The following is a 20,710-nucleotide window of genomic DNA, read 5'->3' as shown; positions in this document are numbered from 1 at the left end:
AATACTTACAATACCTGCCCTAACTATTGCACACTATAGACTGGGAAGTTGAAGACAAGTGCGTGGGTCCAGATATCTCTAAACATATGTATAGGATAACAAGTGCATCAGATGGTGTAATTCAAATTTGAATTTTAACATATGGTTGATCCTAAAGTTTTTAGTACCACTCATCTCCAGTCCTGTCCCATGCTTTTATTCCCTTCTCTCAGGGTATTTCACTAACCAACATCAACGCCTCTCCCCCATTTTCAAAGTGTCGTTGGAAAAACAATGAACAGAATAGCTTTTGATTTACTCTATTTTGGCTTCATCCTAGCCATAAAGAGATCTGCACTTTACCCTTCCAGGTGATTCTTATGCACACTGATTTTGAGTCCTAGTTTCCTGGGAGTTAAGTCTCTGTGAAACTTTCTCATTATTTTAAAATTCAGGCCTAATAGTTTGTGTTCTTACTTGACTTCTAGTAGACCCTGCTGGACTATACCAATAGTACTCACATTGACATTGGGCAAGCACTTCCTGTAAGTTATCTCTCCTATCACACCGGTCCTATGGAATGGTATATTCCCATTTCACATATTAGAAAATGAGATGAATAGTTAAATAGCTTGATGCTTCACTGCCAGTTTGTAACTGGAAGAACTTTGATTTGAGAATACCAGAAAGAGGCCAGTAACCCGAAAAACTAGATATTAATTCTACCTAGAGCTAGGTATTTCTGTCTAAAGATTTTATTACACCAGTCACTACCAGGCTGTCTCCGTAATATCTATCTGAAATCATTTGCTTCTTTCTATCTCATGACACCTTTGCTGAAAAAAATGTACTCAGTGTAGCCATTAGGTAAACAGACTACTCCCACCATTGAATTTTCTTTTTGATTCTACCTGAATTTTAACATGTTCTCATCAAATCACTAATTTTAAATTGTAAAATTTTCCATCTTCCCTACCAAAACTTTTTGAGACATTGAATTAGATTTTCATGATTTGGTTCTGAGATGAAATTTTTATCATATCATTTTAATAATACAACAGAATGCTCAGTTGCACCTCTATTACTGCCCAAAATTGATGATGGAATCCAAAATTGGAGGCTGAGAAGCATCAAGCAGCAAGGAATTGGAGGCCAGACGTCCACTTCAGCACTTAATAAGGGAGGCTAATTTGGCTCTGCTCCCCTGATTCTAATCCAGCTTCTGAACCCTCCATTTCAAGCCAAGTAAGAGTGTTTCCAGCAAAATTAGTCACAGAGTTTTAGGGTTGCCTTCATTCTCCATTTGAAGGTCTATTCCTTAAACTATCAGCTACATATGCTTATTTAAGCAGGAGCTAGGGAGGGAATTGAAGTGAAAATCTTCGGCAGGAAGAAGACACAAAATGGAGCAGCAGGCATAACCATCACTTGACGTGGCCAGGATGCGTAAGCTTTCTCTAGTATTTATAGTGCATGAAAATAAAATTTGAGGCATGTTGCTGTTATCTCAATCAGGAAGCCTGCCAAGTCTGCTGGCTGCCAAGCGAACAAAAGACTGTAGGATGGTAGCTGAAGGGTTGGAGGAAGGCAAGCCAAAGGAATCACCATCTTTGCATAACTCCTGTCTGTAAGTTTACCCGTGCATACAGTGAGATAGCCAGCCTTCACACCGTTGTTACACAGAACGTCAGTGATCACCTAGATGAGTGAGAAAAAAATTTGCAGCCTAGAGAGACACTTGTTCCTTTCTACTCCTCTTTTTCCAATCCCGACCTAGTGAAGGAGAATGGAACTGAAGAGAGAGAAAGAAAGCAGTGAGAAAGCGGAACGTATCCCCTACCCCATGTGGGTTACTAGGGCCAGAGTTGAGCCTGACTTAGGCAGAGAAATATAGAAAGCATTGAATGAGATAAGAGATTCGACTATTACACTTGATTAAATTTGTCTGATATTTTCAAACCTGACAAGAACCATAACGTTATAGAATCTGCCCATGACTGGAGGAAGGGACAAAGTCACAGAATGTTTGTGTCTTACTTGGTTCACACTGTTTAACAAATTAGTGAAAACTAAAATACAATCATATTCTTGAGAATAGAGAAAATTTAATTTGAGTTTGCATTTTTTGCCATTATTGTGTGCCAGTAACTCCTTATCTTTTTATTAATCTGGGAATTCTCAAAGTGTGGTGTTCATGTCAGCTGCACTGGCATCACTTAGAAGCTTGTTAGAAATGTAACTTCTCAGGCCCTAACCCAGACCTACTGAATCAATAACTTGGAGGTGGGGCCGGGTGATGTGTCTTTTAACAAGCCTTCCAGATGATTTTAGTACAAACTGAAGTTTAAGAATCACTGGGTATTTTGTTTTCTATTTTGCATGTCTTGAGGGAAAGAGTTACACAGATTTAACTTTAATTGATATTTTGGTGACAATTTTGCAGCTTTGTATATTCATCACTTAATTTTTCTAATATTTGGTTTAACTTAAAATATTTTTGACCTTTTATTACAATATTATATCAATGTTTATTATGGTACAATCTTATTTAATAATTTTATAATTATAAATAAGTTTATAATTTGTATATATTTTTCCAAATGAAAATGTCCCATTTCATAAATTTATATTTGTTATTAGCTAGTGATTATTTAATATAAACTCTTAATGAGCTATCCTACTGAGGAGCTATTCTCTTAAAATTTCCTTAGAATATTATCCCTGGCCTTTAAAAAATGTAAGCATTTCTGTAATTTTAGTAATATGCTTAATTCAGATTGACAAAGTTAAAGTTAATACATTCTCAAAATTTATATCTGGCTCAGTAATCCTTAACAGTTTATAATTGACCCATATTTAGCTAATAAAAGATTTCCTTTGCTTTTGAAATTTCATCATAGCCAGCTTAAAATTAGCTTCTCAAATACGTTTTATGTCTGGTTTAATATCTAAAATGCATTTCTAGCCTTGATTGCGTTTTGTTTTGTTTTGTTTTTACATTCTTTGTCTGTTTTACTATCTAGGAATATCACCATTTTAAGTTAAAAACTGGCAAAGTCCTATTGCCTTTAATAATCATATACTTACCTAATAGTAGAATAAAGAAGAGGTTGTTTTCTATAGCCATCATATTTTTTATAAAAATACAGATACACACACACACACACATACACACACACACGCACACACACACACACACACATCTATTTAAACCATGGTTTGATTCTATTCTACTTTGGAGCTAAAATAACGGTGCATAAAGATTTGCTTGGTAACTGTTTCTGGGTAAAACAAACTTTTAAAATTCTAATAAAAAACTTCTCAAACTACTGTGTTGTGAAATGTAAAGCATTGCCACATTATATTTTCAAAAGATAGAGAAAAGAGACTAACACAAATGTGCATATTAACACAAAAATGCATTTCTATAAAAAAATAGGTGATCAGTGCAAAAGAAATATTTTGATTTCATGTTAGTATCCATAATATATCTACATGCCCTTAATGTAATAGAGTTTGACTTAACTCTGCTAGAATGGATCAATAACAAAAATAACAATATCACTGTGTTTTGGATGTTTGAAGGATGTCAGGAATCTCTGTAAATGCTAAAAATACAGTATAGTATGCCAAACAAAGGGAAGCTAAGAACATGTGAGGTCTAAAATTTGTGGATTTGGGCCAGCTGAGCACAGCAACAAGTAGTTCATTTTAGCAGTGTGCACAAACACTTCTTTCATAGAGGAACACTCTGTCACTATTCCAGCCCCTCCGGTCTCCCTGAAAAATCCCATACATGACATTTGCATTGACTTCATCAGCTTCAAATCGCACCATCATGAATACTAGCACGTATTTTGTATTCTTTGCATCAATAGCCAGTACAGGAGGCTAATTAGTGTACCACCAATCCTTTAAACACAGAATTGCCATAAAGAGCAATTCTCTCTCACAAACACCTCAACTTCAAACCTGTCAATTTAGTCAGAGATGGGATTTTTCCCCCTTGCACAAACTGCCCTAAATAGCTACCTATTTACAAAAGTTTTAACTCTTATACTAAAATGTCAAGTAATATTTTAAAAACTGTTCCAGCTTCAAGTCTGAGACTTTAAATTCTAAGTGAACTGAAGCCATTCATTGAAAAATATTATAAATTGATCTGACTGCTATTTAGACTTCAAATTCTGTTATAAATTAAATGAAGTAATTCATTGAAAGATATTATGTAGTAAGACATTGTTAGAGTATTAGTTGTGGGAATGAAACTCAGAGCCTTTATTGCTAGTATCTGATCCCAAAGGTGGTTGTGCTTTGAGCAAATATCACTGGGTTTAGACCTGCCATAGTTCTTAGAAACTCATAAAGTTCCAATAAATAATATCTTGAGCATAAGAGTGAATGACCATGTACAACATTTCAACAGGATAAGGATGTGACATTTTTTATTTAAATACTCAATATTGATGATTCTTTAAAAAGATATGATTGAAATAATTTTGAAGTAATGGTAGAACGTTATATATGTATATATAATACCTATGTGTATATATTTGTACATACTTATACAGACATGTATAGACACACACACAAATTTTTCTTTTTTTATAAATTACAAATGAAAATTTGAAAAATACTACTTTCTGTATTTTTATCAATAAAAAAATAAACTAAAATATCTATCATGGAAGTTGAATCCATCTCTCATCTTGAAAGAATAGATACATGCAAAAATTTGTAGAAATTCGTCAAGGGAAGAGAAGACAAAACATTCATATATTTTCTGAAATTGTTTAAAATTCTTCATTTGTAATCATGTAATAATTATGACTGAGAAATCTCTCCAGTTTCCCTTTTTCAGGAATTGTAAATAAGTATTACCACCTATATGTGAGTTAGACTGTGTTACAACGAGGTCAACACTTCTGTGTAGTACAACTTTCAAAGCACATTTATAATTGAAAACCAATGTTAACATTAGTTTTTGAGGAGTTATTTTATACTTGTGATAATAAGGTTTGGCCCGTCATGCCTTTTTAATATTTGTATATATTCCAAAATGATCACCACAGTAAGTCTAGTTAACTTCCATCACCACACATAGTTACAATTTTTTCCTTGTGATGTGAATTTTTTTTTAAATGTTTATTTATTTTTGAGAGAGACAGAGAGAGAGCACGAGCAGGGGAGGGGCAGAGAGAGAGAGGGAGACAGAGGGCCCGAAGACGACTCTGTGCTGACTGACAGCACAGAGCCTGACGCGGGGCTCGAACTCACGGACCGTGAGATCATGACCTGAGCCGAAGTCAGACGCGTAACCGACTGAGCCACCCAGGCGCCCCTGTGATGTGAATTTTTAAAGCCTACTCCCTTAACAACTTTCAAATATATAATAGAGTAGTTATAACTATAGTCACCATGCTGTGCATTACATTTCCATGACTTATTTCTTTTATAACTGGAAGTTTACACTTTATCTTAGCCAAAATGCTGCAGTGAACATGGGGATACATATATCCATGTTTGAGTTAGTGTTGCCATTTTCTTCAAATGAATGCCCAGATGTGGGATTGCTGGACCATATGGGAGTTCTATTTTTAATTTTTTGAGGAACCTCCATACTGTTTGCTTTCCATAGTGGTTGCACCAATTTACATTCCCACCAACAGTGTAAAAGCCTTGTATACTACCTAGGAACTACAAATTAAATACGTTAACTCAATGCATTTAGAATGAATTTTTAAAGTAAAAAAAAAAAAAACTTCACATTTTGTCTTGTTTTTCTTTTTATTTTTCAGAAACCATTAACAATGTGGCTTTATTTATTTATTTAAATAAGAGGATCCAACTTTTTTTTTCAGTTTATTTATTTATTTTGAGAGAGAGAGAGCATGAACAGGGGAAGAGAGACAGAGAGAGAGGGAAAGAGACAGGATCCCAAGCCCCATGCTGTCAACGTGGACCCAGTGTAGGCCTGGAACCCACAAACTGTGAGATCATGTCCTGAGCTGAAACCAAGAGTCAGATGCTCAACAGACTGAGCCATCAGGTGCCCCAACAATGTGAATGTGGCTTCTTAAAAAGATTATCTACTGTGGTCTTTATATTAAACTTAAAAAAAAAAAATAATATATATATATATATATATATATATATATATATATATACCATGTCTTTTTTCAAACCAGAATAATAAGAAGCATATCATTAAAATTTTCTTATTATGGCTATGAAAAACTGAATTAAAAATTGTAAAACCTTATGGAACATCATTCAAGTAATTTTTTTCAGAAATGATAGCATTAAGCTAGCAGAAGAGTAAATTAATGAGTATATTAATTTAGAAATCATTAGCTCATATCTCATTTTAGTTGTATACTAAACAAATCAGAGTATCTGCAACAATTTTAATTATTTTGTTAGATGTGGTCTTAAACTAAACTCCTCTTCTGCCTGTGTTGAAAATAGACTACAGATGATTACATTTCCATAGACTTCAAAACATAAGCTTCTTTTGGTTTGAAATAAGAATGTTAAGGTTGCCAAGTATAAAGTTTATAACTGCTGTTATTTTGGATTATATAGAGTTATGAAAATCCAAATGTTTTACAAAGTTAAAAAGTATTCTTTTTTTTGCTCACTTATAACTCAAAAATCTCTAGTCATTCTGCCAAAACATGCCAAGAAGCCCAGCTCCTTGCCATATGTCTGCATAATCTTATCAAATCACTGCTATTCACGTGCACACTCTCACACACATACAAACAAGGGATGCCAAAAATTAAAAATATATGTATTTTACAGAAGCTTGAATTGAGACCATGACCTCATTTGAACGCAGCGTGTGGCCTATTTCTAGGGTTATTTTAAGTCACCATTAACAGAAGTATGTATGTGTATTTTACTTAATACTCCCTGTACTACCTACTATAATTTTAATGTATCCTGATAGTCAAGCATGATTGAAATAATTTAATAATAATTTAGTTTTTTAATTTCATTTACTATGTACAATTTTCTTTGTTTATCAGTTAATAATATAAAACAACATGATAGTGAATGGCATTCCGGAAGCACCAAATAAGCATTAGCTATAATATAATAGTTATTTAATATTTAATAGCATTAACTATTACTAAAACATGTATAAATAGATTCTTAGACAAGGCCCTTAATGTCTTAGGTTCTTAAAATAACTAAATTCTGTTAATAAGTTGTTTATTAGATTTTTTTTCCTTTGTGAAAAGTAGCAGTGCAGCAATTTGTTCCGAGGTCACGATTGTCCAAAGTTCCATATTTCCTGTTTCTAGATACCCATTGATATCTTCCTATAACATCAGTCATCAGTTCCAGGCCCTGTGAGAAAACAGACACAAGGATTGTATTCTCTCTCGAGACATGGACTAAAGAGAATTTCAAATTGGGTGTTCTAGTGTTTAAAGAATACCTACTTCATGCCAAAAAATAATTAAAAACCATTTCTATATGTCTATGTGTTAGGGAAAAAATGTGAGTGGGAAAAAGCAGGAGGAGTGAGCTCCTCTCCTTGTCTTCAATATCACCACATTTTGTTCCAGGATAAGTAAGTCTCAAATGCTTTAGGGTATGAGGTTCTTTCTAAGCTGATCACAGTTTGCCCCTTTATCCTAGTGTTTTAATGATTTTTCCAATCCAAATCACCTCACATCAAGATGTATGTCCTTTCAGATTGGAATTTGCATTTTGCACCTTTACTTTTTTCTATTTCATATCTCTCTGCTATTTATATTCACACTATCTTTTTTTAATTAAAAGAAAATTTTAATGTTTATTTATTTTTGAGACAGAGAGAGAGACAGAGCACAAGCAGGGCAGGAGCAGAGATAGGGAGACACAGAATCCAAAGCAGACTCCAGGCTCTGAGCTGTCAGCACAGAGGCTGACGCGGGGCTCAAACTCACAGACCGCGAGATCATGACCTGAGCTGATGTCGGACGCTCAACCAACTGAGCCACTCAGGCGCCCCTATATTCACACTATTTTATAGCTACTTTAGTTTTTCTTATATTCTTAGTCCTAGCTAAAGACTCAGTGTTTATTTAATAAGTAGACAAATGAGAACATTTTCTTGAGAAATACTGAAAACTATGTGTAATCCACCCAGTGGGAACGGCCATTCAATCCCACTATAGTGAATTTAGACTACTTTAATGGCACTCAGCCTTAGATGAATGTATAATAACTTGGAAGCATTGAAAGAAATCATGTTGGGAGAACTTGCTCCGAATTATATTAAAATATCTGAAGGTAGAGGGGACTTGGCATTAAGAACTATTAATATCTCCCAGGTGATATTCTAATGGGTAGCCATGGTTGAGAACCACAAGCATAGATGACTTTGTATCTACCTATAAGGCTTCATATCACATGTACTTAATTAGGCCAACGCATCAATGAACATCAGGTGTTGTTGATGTTAGCCTATAATGTGGCTTATATGGATTTACTTCCTGAGCACTCTTCCACTGCACAATAATGTGAGAGATTTTTCATGGAGTCCAGACCTATGATTTATAACTTATATCTTATGATTGGATTTAGCATGGTTTTATGATTTGATTGTGTCATTTTATTTATTTTTAAGTATTACTTATTTCTGAGAAAGAGAGAGAGAGAAAAGGAGTACAAGCAGGGGAGGAGCAGAGAGAGAGAGGGAGACACAGAATCTGAAGCAGGCTCCAGGCTCTCAGCTGTCAGCGCAGAGCCCAAGGTGGGACTTGAACTCATGAACTGCAAGATCATGACCTGAGCTGAAGTTGGACACTTAACTGACTGAGCCACCCAGGCACCCCTTGATGGTGTCATTTTAATCCCTTCTACAAAATCTTTTGGAGATGCTTTGTTAGACTTCTTTTGAACAAATCACTTTGTGTTTTTCCCTTGACACAGTCTATACCTATTAATAGATTGTTCTAATTCAAGTCAATTTCCTGTTAAAAAACAAAATTCAGGCAAGTAAATTTGAATATCTAATTGGCTTTATTAAAGGATTCATGAAGTGTGCACCATCCCATCTGGCAAGTAGAGGGAAGCTCAGAGTGGTACAAATGGAAGGTTTTTATAGGAAGGAAGGTGGGGCATCCTTTGTTAGTAGAAGAAAAGGATGATTCCTGGCAAGGTTGCTTTTCGTTAAGGGGGAAAATGGGCTCTTACCCAGCAGATGACCTCATCTTCCTTTGGGGGATGGAGAGGGCCCACATGGCAGACTACTCCACTGGCATCAATTGAGACAATTCCTGACTGACCAGTTATAACTACATTTCTGGGGGAGGTTGAAACTTCAGATGGATTGTATATTAAACCTCAGTCTGGGGACTCAGCATAAGTGGTGCCATTTTTGGCTGTTGTTTTCTGTTTAACATTCCTCATTTGGATTGATTAAAAATCAGGTTCCCTGTAATTTTCCCTGGACCTTTGCGCATGAAATAAACATGTTCGTTTTCCATCTGTAAGTCCATTGAGTGTTTGAAGATGGTTATTATATTTATTTTTCCAAACTATACTTTTATACTTCTCTTATGATATGTTACCTGGCTTTTGTATTACTCTGTAACAATTCTATTTAAAGTGTAGTACTGTGCAAATATTTAATACTGTAGATGCATAGTGAACTAGCAAACGTTAAAATAAAATCATATATTTTTGAGACGAACATTTTTTCTTGGTAAACCAAAGTTACCCCTGCTTCCCTTTCTAGCCTGTATTTTTGTTGTAGGGTTTTATACAGATGTTACTTTTATCATGGCTTAATTTTAGTTTGTTTTATTTCATAATTCCCATCAGATATTTTTAAAGTCCAGTTGTTGTAATCTAACGGAAAAAGGATTTCTTGAGAAAGCTGGAGGCAGAGATGTTTTTCAGAGGCATTTGGGCAGTAACGATGAGTTCTCCTTCTGGAATGGTATGGCCTTGCTGATACAGAGTTTGTTTGGTTCAAGACCTCCATATGTTTCCTTAAAAGCAGCACATTGATTAACAATTTAAGAGTTTCCAAATGTCAGCTGAAGTTCCACATGTAAAAGGTCAGAATCATGAAATAAATTGACTTTTTGGAAACTGGTAAGACCCTACCTGCCCTACCACAGACTCTGGCTACATCTGTTTTGGCATAGTGGAAAATTTATTTTCATTATGATTTTATATCCTTGGATAACCAAATTGGGGATGCAGTCTGTGTAGAGTGTTTATCTGTGTGTGTATAAACATGTATAATTGCATACTTGTCTTTTATTTTGTTTGGGTAGGTAGATATTCCTTTTCTCCTTATTCTGCTTATCTGAAAAGCAACACTTGTCAGGTGTTGATTATTTCTTTTTGCTCTGGCTAATCTGTGTCATCAACAACCAAAATGACTTTATCAAAGACATTAATAACAATGCTGAGCAGAAAAGGGCTGATGATAGGACTTTGTAAAATACCACTGAAGACAGCTCCCAATATCTCTTATCTTCAGTTTGAAAACAATCTGTTATGCAACATTCCTCGGACATATTTTCCAAATAGTTATATTGCCCTCCACCATGTGAAGTCACAAGGAGAAGGCATCAGCTATAAACCAGAAAAAGGGCCCTCACCAAATAATGCAACCATGTTGGTGCCCTGATCTTGGACTTTAGGCCTCCAGAACTATGAGGAATAAATCTGTTGCCTGTAAGCCAATAAAAAAGTGTTTAAAATTTGTATCACTAACAATCCTACTGGCTTCATATAACAGAGGTTTATTTCTCACTACTGTTTTGTGTCCTCTACTATAGGTTCTATTCTGTTTCTTATTATTCCAAAACTCAGGCTAAAGGAACAGGGGGTTGCTTAGGGTATACTGGTTTTGTGGCTCTTAAAACTTCTGGTTGAATATGATATGTCATTTCTTCCTACATTTTGTTGGCCAGAGATAACCGTATGGCCCATTAGCTCTGATACAAAAGGGAGAAGTGGGTATATTCATCTAACAGGGAGAACACGGAAGGGATCGATGAAACCTTATAGATGGACCCTGTAGATATTGGTAAAAAATAGTACAATCTACTACAGAGTTCTTTATGGTCAAGAAAGAACCTTTCTTATGGCTGTATTTCCAGAACCAACAATAGTGCCTAGAACATAATAAGATCTGGATGCTTGTTTGTTTAATGAATGAAAGGATTGATTAATGGCTGCATGAATGATTGAATGATTAATTTTGAGGTACTGAGTACAAATGCCACTAAATACCAAGCTAAGGCATTTAATATTTTAACTGTTAAAAGAATAAGACATCATTAAAAGCCTTGGATCAAAAATATAATTTGAATAAAGGATAGCTAGAAATTTCTAGTGAAACTCTGGAGCAAAATACAGCCAGAAGACCATCCACCCAAGAGCCCTCAGAGAGATTGTTAAACATGCAGATACTTAAGCTAGATCTTCTGAATCAGATTCTGCAGAAGGACCTAGAAAATTCCAATTTTTTTGATGGACATATTTCATGATTTTAAAGTACCCTCAAGTTCGAGCATTTCTCACTGATGCATATAAGAAGATCAAAGAACTATTGGAGTTTAGAGAATTTGTGGAGAAGCAGGTTCTGGAGAAGAGGACAAAACCAAAACTCATCAGACAGATGAAGCTGTTGATGAGATACGATTATCTGTTAATCCTGTCTTTAGATGTACTTTTTTCTTCCTCCATCTTTTGTTATATTTCTATCTTTTTCATCTTAAAAATGACAAGACTATTCTTAGATGAAGTTAGCGATTACTCAGAGAACATTCTTCTGACTTCTGTTTCAAATTCTAACCTAATTGCTGGATTGTCCCCTGGAGGAAGGGGACAGAGGTGATGGTACAATGATGAGGTAGCAGGAAGAGGTAGAATGGGATAAGAGGTATGAGAACTACACCAGAAATTAAAGGATAAAAAAATTACAGGCATTTGGCAGGATGTCTGAGCTGAGTTCTCAAACTTATTTTCAGATGTGCAATAAAGTGTTACTTTTCCTTTCTCAGAAAAATAGAAGCATTTGGGACACATTAAGCAATCAAAAAAATGTTATCTATTTCAAATATATATTTTAGTTTCCTTATGGAACTCAATTATTTTTACATAAATATTCAGTCTTTTAGATTTTAATCTCTTGCCTATCGGTATCTATTTATTAAATATATTATGAATTAATATACAGAATTTTGCATCCTCATAAATTTTTGAATAATGTATTGTTTTAGTATCTTGCTTTTTTAGACACAAATTAATACAAATATTTAATATAAATTATGTAAATTAACAATTATTTTTAAAAATCTAGAGCCATTCCTAATGTAATTTCTAGAATTTCTTCAAACATCCTCTAATTTCATCATCCCTATGATTGTTATTGATAAGATGTTATCCATATTATAGGGTAGTATAATTGTTCAATACTTTCCCACTTTTTTTAAACAGTCTTGTTATAATATATTGATTAAGAAGACAGTGGCATCAGACTGCTTGTGGTTGAATTCTAGTTCTCCAAGTTAACCACAACAAACCTCTGTTTATTCATCTATAAGATAGATATAAAATAAAATATGACCTATGTCAGAGAATTATGACAGCTGGATAACAGAATATGTTCAAAGGCATAATACATGATACAGTAAGCCTTCAATTACGATTAACTATTATTATTAGATATTGGTGTAATACTTATAAATTATATGGAAAATATCTACTTACATATTTCATAGTACAAAGTTTAATTTCATTAATATCAATACCTATTCTAATATTACTCTGTTGATGAATCTGACAGTTTTTAGATTTTTGATATGAGTATTTTTATAGTATTATTCTAGAGAGCATGCATGGGGGCTTAACCTTCTGAGTCCTCGTATTTTCACAAAGTTTATTTTGTTTTCTCATTTTTAAAGTTCATTTGGTTTGGATGCAGAATCCTAAATTCCAAATCAGTTTCTCTTCCATCAGTGTTATATTGTTTGAATTACTATGGCTATGTTTAATACCAAGTGTCTGATAAAATAGGCTCTTATGAATTAAGATTATTTTTCAAATTTTCTTAAAACATTTTCTATGTAATCCAGTTTTGGTAATGAGAAAGTCAGCATTACTTATATTCTCATTCCTTTGTAGGCAATTTGTCTTACTTCTAAAAGTTTTCCGTAGTCTCTATTTTTCCTTATAGTTCAAAATTTTTGCCGTGATATGTATCTTGTGGGTCATTTTTCATTCTTACTACTTAGGACTTGACAGGCCTTATACATATACAGACTTATGTATTTCTTCAGTCTGGGAAATTTTCTTCTAATATTCCAGATTTACTTTAAGGGTCTTTAGTCCTAATATAATTACTGCTGTAGTTATATAAGTATACACATTAAAATTATCTTCAACTTTTATATACTTGATTCTGTATACTTTTTATGACTAACATGTAAAAAAATAATTTTCAAAATTCAGAAAATCTTGATTTTATCCAAGTACAAATGTGTCTGGAATCTACGAAATTCATTTATGAAAGCACAAGCAGTGTGGTAAAATCGATACAAAGAATATTTTTCAAAAGACTTTATTTTTTGAGTAGTTTAACATTTACAGAAAAATTGAGCAGAAAGTGGAGATTGACCATATATACCACCCACCTTTCCTCTAGTTTCCACTGTTATTAACATCATACATTACTGAGGTACAGTTGAAGATTGATGAGCCAATATTGATCCATTATTAACTCAAATCCCTATTTACCATTAGGGTTTATTCTGTGCTGAACATTCTGTTGGTTTTGACAAGTGTATCAGGACATTTATTCACCATTAAAACGTTATACAGAATAGTTTCATGTTCCAAACACTACTGTGCTCCACCTATTCATCCCTGCCTTTCCCTCCAACCTTTGGCAAATGCTGATTTTTTTTTTTTTACTGTGTCCATAGTTTTGTCTTTTCCAGAATGTCATGTAGTTAGAATCCTACAGTATGTAGATATTTCATATTTGGCATCTTTCCCTTAGCGATATGCATTTAAGATCCCTCATGTCTTTTTGTGGCTTGATAGCAATTTGTGTTTCTAGTGCTGAGTCATACTCCATTGTATAGATGTACCACAGTTTACTTATCTAGTCACCTAATGAAAAATATCTTAGTTGCTTCCAAGTTTTGGCAATGATGAATAAAACCACCATGGGCAGGTTTTATGTGGACATAATATTTCACCTCATTTGGGTAAATACTAAAGGGTACAATTGTCATATTACATAATAAGAGTATATTTAGATCTGTAAAAATCTGCCAAAATTGTTTTCTAATAGTTGTACCATTTTACGCTCACCAGAAATGAATGAGCATTCCTGTCACCTCCTATCATTGCCAGCATTTGGTATTATTCTTGTTTTGAATTTTAGCCTCTCTAGTAGGTACGTGGTGATATCTCATTGTTGTCTTAATATGCTATTCCCTAGGGATATATGATATTTAGTATCTTTTCATGTGCTTATTTGCCATCTATATATTTTCCTTGAGGAGTAGTCTGTTCAGATATTTTTTCCCAGTTTTTATTGGATCATTTATTTTCTTATTTACTTTTTTAAAAAAATTTTTTTAGTGTTTCTTATTTTTGAGAGAGAGACAGAGTGTGAGCAGGGGAAGGGCAGAGAGAGAGGCAGACACAGAATCTGAAGCCAGCTCCAGACTCTGAGCTGTCAGCACAGAGCCTGATGCGGGGCTAGAACTCATAAACTGTGAGATCATGACCTGAGCCGAAGTCAGACGCTTAACTGACTGAGTCACCCAGGTGCCCCATATTTTCTTATTTACTTTTAAGGTTTCTTTATATTTCTGGAAACCAGTCTTTTATCCAATAGGTGTTTTGCAAATATTTTCTCCTAGTATGTGGTTGCCCTTTCATTATCTTAATGGGATATTTTACAGATTAGAAGTTTTTAATTTTAATGAAGTTCCAATTTATCATTCTTTTTTCTTTCATGGATTGTGCTTTTGGTATTATATTCACAAAGTCATTGACAAACCCAAGGTCACCTTGATTTTCTCCTATGATATATTATAGGAGTTTTATAATAGTGTTTTAAGTTTATGTCTGTGATATGTTTTGAGTTGATTTTCATGAAAAGTATAAGGTCTATTCTAGACTCATCTTTTTAGGCATGTGGGTGTCTAGTTGTTCCAGCACCATTTATTGAAAAGATGCCCGATTCTTTTGCCATTGAATTGTGTTGCTGTCTTGTCAAAGTACAGTCACAGCTATACTTGTTGCAGAGATGGGAACATTTTAAGAATTGATTATAAGAATTAAGAAATAAATAGTAAAAATCACCAGCTTATATACAAACTTATGTTCAGAATTTTATGTTTACAATATTTATGTTCTAGAAGGAAATATAACCATGACTTTGAGTTATTCTGGTCAGAAGTTATTTGCATCTCAACTAAATAAAAAATCCACAGTTTAGCATGTAACTATAGAGTCTGGGTCAGAATCAGTAGTAAATAGATCTCAAACAAAGCACATCCCATAGGGATCTGAACTCAAATGTCACATCTTCAGGGATGTTTTTCCAGACTATGCTACTTTAAGTAGTCTCTTCCCCAAGAACATTTTGTCAGATGATGTGTTTATTTCCTTCTTTGTATTCCTAGCCCCTGAGACCTTTAGTGGCAAATAGTAAGTGTAAAAGACATAGAATCTCCTATTTTTCTAGCTCCGTTACATTTCAGTTGACTTTGTGATTTGTGACTAGAAGTAACAAATCACTTCCATGCATAGTCTTAGGAAAGCCCATGTGAGACCTTCCACTTATACCATATCCCACTGGGAAATGCAAGAAGACCTTATTCAGAGGTGGAGGAGGAATGATAAGATCTGAGCAGCCTAGATGACTGATTAGCCACGTGGATGGCCAGAAACAGTGTCATCTAAACAGATATCTGAGCCTACAAGCAGATGGAGGGCAGCAAGAAATAAACCTTTGTGTGTACAGAATTTGGTGTTGCTTGTTAGCTCAATAAAACCTAAGTTGTCCTAATTAATACAAGTATGTGCATCGATATACTGTATATATGTATTTTAGATGAATGGTAAAGGAAAATGAAGAAATGTGTGTTTACTACAATGAGAACAGTCATAAAGGCAGAAAAATAATTTCATTGTAGAAAACAAGTGAATTTATTGGGTTATGTCAACATTCCAGAGAATTATGGGAGATCTCAGTCTAATTGTGTACATGTGCTTCATATGTCTGTGTGACCCATGTACTGAGTATTCTCTTAATTAACTAAAGTAAAATCCAAATTGAAATGAGTAATGTGACTGTCTCTGAGTTACTCTAAAATTTCCAGGCAGAAGAGCCTACAGAGAAATCATGAGAGTAAGAAGCAAACATCATAGATCTATCCAAGAGCCAATAAGATCAATCCTCACTTTCTATTTTTATGGTTAATCTTCTCAAGTTCAAATTTTGGTCTTCATTTGTGTCTTTGCTTATTTAATTTTTTCTCTATTTTTGTTATTTTCTGTTCTCCATTGTCCTTTAGAACACTGAGAATTCACAAACTGCATTTGTCTCATGTCTCACTGGCTGGTTTTCTAACAGGTTCTGCCAACAGGATTCATTGCTGATAGATCAGAAGGGAGGAGAGAAAGAGGAGCTTCCTGATTCTAGCACAGCAGTTACAGTGGTCCCCTGTTTTCACTTCCCATGGTTTCTGTTACCTGTGGTCAGCTGGGATCTGGAAGCAGATGATCCTCCTTCTGATGTATCCTCAGGAGGTCAGCAGTAGCCTAATGCTATGTCACAATGCCTACATCACCTATCTCACTTCATCTTATCACAAGGCATTTAATCATTTCACATCATCATAACAAGAAGGGTGAGTACAGGACAATAAGATATTTTAAGAGATAAAGAGATCACATGTATATAACTTTTATTACGGTATACTGTTATAATTGTTCTATTTTTATTATTGTTGTTAATCTCTTCCTATGCTTAATTCATAGATTAAACTTTATCATAGGTATGTATGTATAGGAAAAAACATAGTACATATAGGGTTTGGTACTGTCCATGGTTTCAGGTATCCACTGAAGGTTCTTGGGATGTATCCTTCATGGATAAGGTGGGGTGACTACTGTATTGGCATTTGCTAGCATTACTTAGAGCAGTGGTAGCAGTGAGATATGGTACTTGAACACATTTTGATTGTGTCAATGCCACTCATCTTATTAGTGTGTCCAGAACTACTACGATAGCCTCTTCTAGTGTGCAGTAGCTGATGTAGGCTGGTGCCCTCCAGTTGAGAGACATTACTAACAACTTCTATTTCTTAGTATTATCTCTTCCAATTTATTCCTTCAGCCCCTGTCATCTTTCTTTTTTTTTTAAATAATTTCTTTTTTTTAATGTTTTTATTTATTTTTTGAGACAGAGAGAGACAGAGCATGAGTGGGGAAGGGGCAGAGAGAGAGAGGGAGACACAGAATCCAAAGCAGGCTCCAGGCTCTGAGCTATCAGCACAGAGCCCAACGTGGGGCTCGAACTCACAGACTGTGAGATAGTGACCTAAGCTGAAGTCGGACGCTTAACTGACTGAGCCATCCAGGCGCCCCCTGTCATCTTTCTTTTGATCATTCAGTCCTCCACCACCTGTATAACCATTTAGCCACTTTGAACAACATGGATTAATTTCTGTTTCCCTGAGTTCATAGTGACAATATACTTGATGTATTACAGGAAGGCAATGATGAGTGAATTAGCAATTTGCATAAAACTAATGAATGAATGTGATATAATGTATAGAAAATGGACATATTTTTATATTTTATATGCAGATTCCTTTAATAATCTGAAGTCTCTTGAGCAATCATTGAAAATTAAAGTCAGCAATCACAGGCATGAAGATTGAAACGGTTGTCTAAAGTTTTATGCCCTGAAATTCATGTACTTTACTCTGTTGGATATATCTTGGCATTTTTTTTACACACTATTCTAATAAGCTCTTTCATTTTTTTTGTTCAGCCCAGAGCAAACTACTTTAGAACAACAATTTTATATGGGGGTGTTAGAATGACTCCTAAAAGCATAGTGATCAAAACCAAGATTAATACCTGACAGCTTAACCATAGAGGAAAAGAAATACTCAAAAAATAAAACATAGAAACTGTTCAAATGTTATCATACAGAATAAAATGTATGGACACATTCATTTACAGTTTTCAAAATGTCCCCAAATGTCTAAAATAATAAATTTTCCTATGATATTTAGCCATTAATAAGTTATTTTAGCTTTTAAATTTTAAAATACCAGGAGCATACAACTGAGTAAGTAAAATTACACAACAAATATAACATGTTTTAATTAGGTAGGACAAGTGCAAAGGGCTTTGATACCTAAATAAGAAATTCCTTATATGCATAAAGTTCATGAGAAGTTTCAATTTATGTTGATCTACCCAGCATAATTTTTAATGGTGCCTTCTTTTACACTTATAATTATTGTGGTTTGTGCAATAAGGCATGGTTATCCTTTCTACTGGGAATATACTTGTCATTATTGTAAATTATGTATTTGGTTAATATCCAAAGCTAACAGAATTTCTGACACAGTGGTAGTAGCGAAGATTCTTGGTTGTCCTGAATATCCATACTCCCATTTTTCCAAAATTACACATTCCAATTCAGAATACACATGATTTTTTTTCTTTTCCTCTCCCCCACCCCCCAAGGACTCCAGTGTGACTGTGTGGATAAGTTCAGATCAGATGGAATATGGATAGAAATGTAATCTGGAAGCTTCCAGAAATTTTCCTTAAGAGAGCTGTCAGATACATTTTGACCTTTTCATCTCCTCCCTCCTGTCAGTTCTTGGGATGCATACATTCTGTTTTGGAACATGAGATTGGGTGGGGGGTGGCAAACCCATTCAGAACATGACAAAGTTCTGAACAGGATAGTCCTTGGTTCCCTGGGAAGTTCATAGACTAAGCACAATAACTGGTTTGGGACCACTTACATCTAGAGTGTGTTTATACAAGATAGAAATAAACATATAAGGCACTTATTGGCAGCCAAATGTAGTCTTTACTGAGCTAGTAGATCTTTAATAAATGTCCAAAGGGTGAATCAATTACTGAATCAAGATCAAGCTAACATTCAATCAAACTTAGAGGCAATCTTTTATTTAAAATGATTTTAGCTTCAAGGTGCAGAAAGTCCAATTCAAATTGCTTCTAACAATATTAATATATATTTAATCACATCAGAGAAATCCTACAGTGAGCATAGGATTCAGGGTCTGATGATTTAATGGCATATAGTAACACAATTTATGCATACCCTTTCCATGGTCCCACTCAGTCATTCTTTGACAGTCATGGTAGATTTAGAATGATTGCTGGAAGCAATAGCAATTTTATTCAGCAGCAAAGGGATGGATGTTGCCGAGATTTTATAAGTGGAAAACTTTTCTGGGAAGTCAGTGGTAAACTCTTGTTGGCTTCTATTGTATTCATTCCTTTCACCGTGAGAATACTGTATGTTGATTGATCTAGGCTGGGGTTTCTGGTGCAATAATGGCAAGAGGATGAGATACTTATTAGAGTCTTAGATTATTGGTAACCCATCCAACACATATATTAAAGTGGGGGGTGGGGGTGGTATAGGTGGATAGTTGGGAAAGGAATGATAGTCTCTGGAATTCAATGACAATATCTTCTATTGTCTAGCACTTTTGCCACCTGACACCGATATTTCCTTTTCATCTATACTTTCAACTGAATTTCCTGTCTAGGATCTCAATGTACTATACATCCCTCTTCATCAGATACAGATATCTTTCTTCATGACCAGGTATGTACATATAGCATATCCATCCCCAATGTGTGTATATAAATATAGGGAAAAAATTGAAAAATACTAGAGTGAAGAATCTCATTTGTAAAACTTTGAATAGAAAAGACCATCAACTTTTCATTTGTTCACATAGCACATCATATTGGAAAAAAAAAGTAAGAACTCTTTGAGCTGGTTGTAGAGTCCTCATGTGTACTGTTTCCCATGACTTCACCTGAGACTGATGCATATTACAGTTTTATATTAAATTTTTAGCCTTAAATTTTAAGTTATACTAAAAACTGTCATCTGCCAATAAACTAAAAGAAAGTCTAGGTAAAAACAGCAAAGTATTATACTACTGAATTACTTTAGCATTATTATTGATACCACAGTACTAATAAGGAAAACAAAAAATTTTAAAAAAATTGTCTAAAATACTTAGCTAAAAGAACATTATATTATCTGTGTAAATTTTTACCTTTGCAAGTTAGAAAATGATCTCATTTTGTTATGCAATTACAGAGGAGTTATGTTTAATGACAGTGAATATAGAAAAATATATTTGGGCAGTTTGCTTATATATTTTTCCTTAGGTTTGTTTACAAGTAATCATTGATGCATTGTCTAAATTATTAGGAATTGAAATTTAGGAGCTCATCACCATCCATTTAACATTTTTGTAGAAAGGAGTATTCAAGAAAGTGAAAATAGATTTTTCTTTAAAGATTTTTTTTTAAATAAATTTCACTTCAAGACTACTTTCCTCTAAATATTCCCAGGGCTACAATGATCACTAGTACAGAGATTTCAAATCATTTGAACTACAAAGTTATACCTGGCAAGTTGGTCTTATTTTCACCTTTTTATTTCTTT

At 34.2% G+C, this 20,710-nt stretch overlaps 2 long non-coding RNA genes across 4 annotated transcripts in view; one reads left to right on the top strand and one right to left on the bottom strand.

The window, feature by feature from the left end:
* Window positions 1-7,180: 7,180 nt before the first annotated feature.
* The window catches only part of LOC122199341, a 166,160-nt gene continuing 152,630 nt past the window's right edge, over window positions 7,181-20,710 (bottom strand). For both annotated transcript variants that reach the window (XR_006193474.1, XR_006193480.1), the window contains one exon: window positions 7,181-7,335. This is a non-coding gene — a long non-coding RNA (uncharacterized LOC122199341). The remainder of the gene's footprint in view (window positions 7,336-20,710) is intronic.
* Window positions 19,734-20,710, top strand: part of LOC122199345 — a 63,618-nt gene continuing 62,641 nt past the window's right edge. For both annotated transcript variants that reach the window (XR_006193486.1, XR_006193481.1), the window contains exon 1: window positions 19,734-19,852. This is a non-coding gene — a long non-coding RNA (uncharacterized LOC122199345). The remainder of the gene's footprint in view (window positions 19,853-20,710) is intronic.

Source organism: Panthera leo, chromosome A1 (assembly GCF_018350215.1).
Source record: "Panthera leo isolate Ple1 chromosome A1, P.leo_Ple1_pat1.1, whole genome shotgun sequence".
NCBI lineage: Eukaryota > Metazoa > Chordata > Mammalia > Carnivora > Felidae > Panthera > Panthera leo.
Note: the sequence above shows the minus strand (reverse complement) of the source record. Positions and strands in the feature narration are given on the sequence as shown.